At 39.4% G+C, this 3,911-nt stretch overlaps 1 non-coding gene across 1 annotated transcript; it reads left to right on the forward strand.

The window, feature by feature from the left end:
- Positions 1–221: 221 nt before the first annotated feature.
- LOC127109993 (small nucleolar RNA R71) lies at positions 222–328 on the forward strand. Its single transcript, XR_007797233.1, has one exon. It is a non-coding gene; the product is annotated as a small nucleolar RNA R71 (small nucleolar RNA).
- Positions 329–3,911: the final 3,583 nt, after the last annotated feature.

The following is a 3,911-nucleotide window of genomic DNA, read 5'->3' on the forward strand; positions in this document are numbered from 1 at the left end:
CAAGGCTACTGATTTCGTACATTCCACCCTTCGTCTGGGACTTTTCCACTGGAGTTCGTTCACCTCCCCATTGGCAATGGTTTTGGGCCATGTTTTCAATGAGTTGATAGGCATCGTTGTATGGCTTGTCCATAAGTGCACCGCCCGCGGCAGCGTCTACTGTAAGTCTTGTGTTATACAGAAGCCCATTGTAAAATGTGTGAATGATCACCCAGTCTTCGAGACCGTGATGTGGACATATCCTCATCATGTCCTTGTATCTCTCCCACGCTTCGTAGAGAGATTCCACATCTTTTTGCCCGAATCCGTTGATCTGAGCTCTCAGCGTAGCAGTTTTGCTCGGCGGAAAATATCGGGATAAGAAAACGTTCTTCAGTTCTTCCCATGTTGTAACGGAGTTGGAGGGCAAGGATTGCAACCAAGCCCAAGCTTTGTCTCTTAGTGAGAAAGGAAAGAGGCGCATTCTTATCGCATCTTGAGATACACCATTCACCTTTACAGTATTTGCGTACTGCACAAACTTGGTCAGGTGTTCATTAGGATCGTCCGTAGGATTTCCAGCAAATTGATGTTGTTGGACGACTGATAATAGTGAGGGTTTCAGCAAGAAATCGTTTCGATTGATAGCGGGGGCAGTAATGCTTTTGTGAGGTTCTTGTTGGGACGGGGTAGCGTAGAATTTAAGAGGACGATTCTGTGGTCCTTCTTCAGCCATGTTTGGTTTTTCTTCTGGTTTTTCTTCTAGATCCTACCGGGTTCTGTGACGCCAATGGTTTTAGATCCCACTAGATCTCTCCGACTTCTCTATGTTTAGAATCCATCTGGTTCTATGACTTCAAATGGGTCGACATGCCACATGGGCTCTCTGATGGTTCCACATGACGAATCCACCATGGATCTTCAGTTCCTTCATCAAAATCGTAAATATTCCTAATATACGTCATGAACTGGTCCATCCTCAATACCACGAACTTGAAGGGAGTTTACTCTATTAAAATATAATTTTGACAAGTTTACATTATCCAGGAATAAACTCAAAACACTTCACCCCTACAGGCCTCGTGCTTTTGAGGGCCAAGTCGGAATCGTTATAACATTCCTGGAAGTATCAATGGCCGAAAATGTTATAAAATTGTTAATGATGAATCAGTTACATATTATTAATGGCTACTAAACCTATTAAAATCACGCCTCTCCAATATCCAAGAGGGGGCAAGGCTTGCAGATAAATAGGTCTTGAGACCAAACAAAAAATGGGGATCTGGCCGATGAATAACACAAAAAGAAGGAAATACGTGAAAAACCTTGGACCACCAACAATGGTGGCCATTCATTCCTTCCTAACATACCTCCTATAGAAAGGAAGATTGCAATTCCACCTAACCAACAATGTGTATATCTAGGGGTTTCTCCAACTCACAAAGGCCATACGTGTCTTAATGGTGAAGGAATAATGTTTATATCCAAGGATGTCAAATTCAATGAAGTTGAGTTTCCCTTTAGCAAGATTTTTCCAACAATACCTGGTCACAAAGTCACGCGTACACATACAAATCACACTAATGTGCCTTTCATCCTACCTAACTCAAAGTCCACATTACAATCCAAGGGTCTTACTGAACAAGTAGACCAATAAACCTAACAATCCATGATGCTTGATCTGGCTATATATAAAATATAGTCTGTCGGGTACTTGACTGCAAGTGCACAGTCCAGTCGCTTTAGTTTTAAAAGATATCGATCCCACAGGGACCTATGGTCAAACTAGTGTTACTAACGTCACTATGTTTAGCTAAGGTAATGATTAGTAGAAGTTTGGGGGAAAATAGTAAATATAAGGGAAATGTAGTTTTAAGAAGGAATTTATGGAAGGAATCAGTATGCAGCGCATTAATTGTCAGGGATTCGATAAGTCACCGGTGAATAGTTTAAATGCCAAATATCTCTCAGTAGAAAATATTTATTTAAAAAGCTTTATCTCACACTCTCGTGATTGTTGATTTGACCTATAACTTTAAGTCAGAATGTACGCTCTCGCTGTCCCATTTGAAGTTAAAATTACTTTTTGAAAATAAATAAGTTCTAATTGCTTTTAAAGTTCTCTCGCTGTTTTTAAACTTAATGCCTAATTTTTACTATCCAACTCGAGCCTCACGCTCTCGCGATTGTTGGTTCTCATCTTAGTTAATTTCCCACTCTCGTGGCAAAACTGTATTAAATAGCTTTTCACGCTTTTGTGATAAAGTTAATTAAATTTAAATTAAAAACTTCAGCCTAAAAGATTGTTTGAGAAAAAAGGGTTTTCACCGATTATTATTAAATCCCATCTAATTAAATTGCTACATACCGATACCGGTAATTTAGCGGGACATGTTAAATAAAGCAAACACAACGCATATACAGATCAACATTGCGGCAAACATGATTATAATACTAATTGAGCAATAATAATAATAATTCAATAAAAACCTGGCAATCAAAGTAATAGAGTATAGCGAATCTCGGAGTACTTGAGCAGTCCTCCAAGTGTCGGCAGGCTTCTGCTTCTTCAATACAAATTGTTTACTAAAATTAAATAAAGTGCAGTAGTTCCCCAGTGTAGGAAACTACTACTATGGCTAATTGGAAAACGGAAGGAAAAGGGAAAAACAAAATTCTAAAAAGAATGGTGAATAAACTAAAGCAACGAAAACAAGGTTGCTGAAAAGAAAATACTAAAAAGCTAGAAAGTTGTAAAACTAAATTGCAGAGCGTAAGTGTAAAATGTCGGCCTCCCAATTTTTCCCATTTTTGTCCTTTATATAGTGCTCCTTTAGGTCTTGGTGGTTGAGATTTTTAAGGAAGACTTGGTTTGAATGAGGAATCCGTGGGAGTCAGGTTGTTGGAGGGAATTTAGGCACGTTTGGGTGCCTGTGATTGACTGTTTCAAAACGCATATTGTGGCCGCATGACGCTCGTCATGGGTCTGTGACGGTCGTCACAGTCTGGGTCGTGACGAGCGTCATGAATCTGTGACGGTCGTCACATCAACAAATTCTGCATATCCTGTTTTCTGCGTTTTCCTGTGCTTTTTCATCTGTTTCTTCTTCTTTTTCTTCCTTTTCTTCATTTTGCTCATTAATGCATGGAGATTTAAATACCTGCAAAAACAACACGAATACTTGCGCAATGATTGGGATGTTAATTAAAATGGTATGATATTTGAGTGTAAATCAGAGCAAATATCTGATGTGTTTTCGCGTTATCAATCCACAAAATATTAATATACCTTCATCCCTCCCTTCAAGTCTGCCAGCTGTAGAATTTATGAGGATGATAGTAAGGCTCGGTCAGCTCACTACAAGGGACTGAGTGAGAGAAGAGGAAAGAAGAATCTGAACTGTGGGAAGCCATATAATACCCCAACTGATAAAGGTAAATAAAGAGTTTCCGATGGTAAGAGGCCAAGTGGGGGAGATGCTCATACTCCTCTTAAGTGTTATAGATGCGGTGAGTTAGGTCATTGTGTCAATGAATGCAAGAGTGATATGAAGAAATGTTACAAGTGTGGGAAGTCGGGACATCTGGTTGTTGATTGTAAAGAGAATATGGTGACTTGCTACAACTATGGTGAACCAAGACATATCAGCACTCGTTTGCTCGAAGCCTAAGCAAGCTTTTACTTGAGGAAAGGTGTTCACTCTGACGGGGACTCAGGCTTCCAGTGATGACAGGTTGATCAGAGGTATATGTTATATAAATAATACACCTTTGATTTCTATTATCGATATTGGTGCTACTCATTCTTTTATTGATGCTGACTGTGTGAAAAGGCTAGGCCTTATTGTGTCTTCTATAAGTGGAGAAATGGTTATCGAAACTCCTGCTAAGGGTTCAGTGACTACTACTTCAATTTGTTTGAATTGTCCTTT

The sequence above is a fragment of the Lathyrus oleraceus genome, chromosome 7 (assembly GCF_024323335.1).
Source record: "Lathyrus oleraceus cultivar Zhongwan6 chromosome 7, CAAS_Psat_ZW6_1.0, whole genome shotgun sequence".
NCBI classification, from domain to species: domain Eukaryota; kingdom Viridiplantae; phylum Streptophyta; class Magnoliopsida; order Fabales; family Fabaceae; genus Lathyrus; species Lathyrus oleraceus.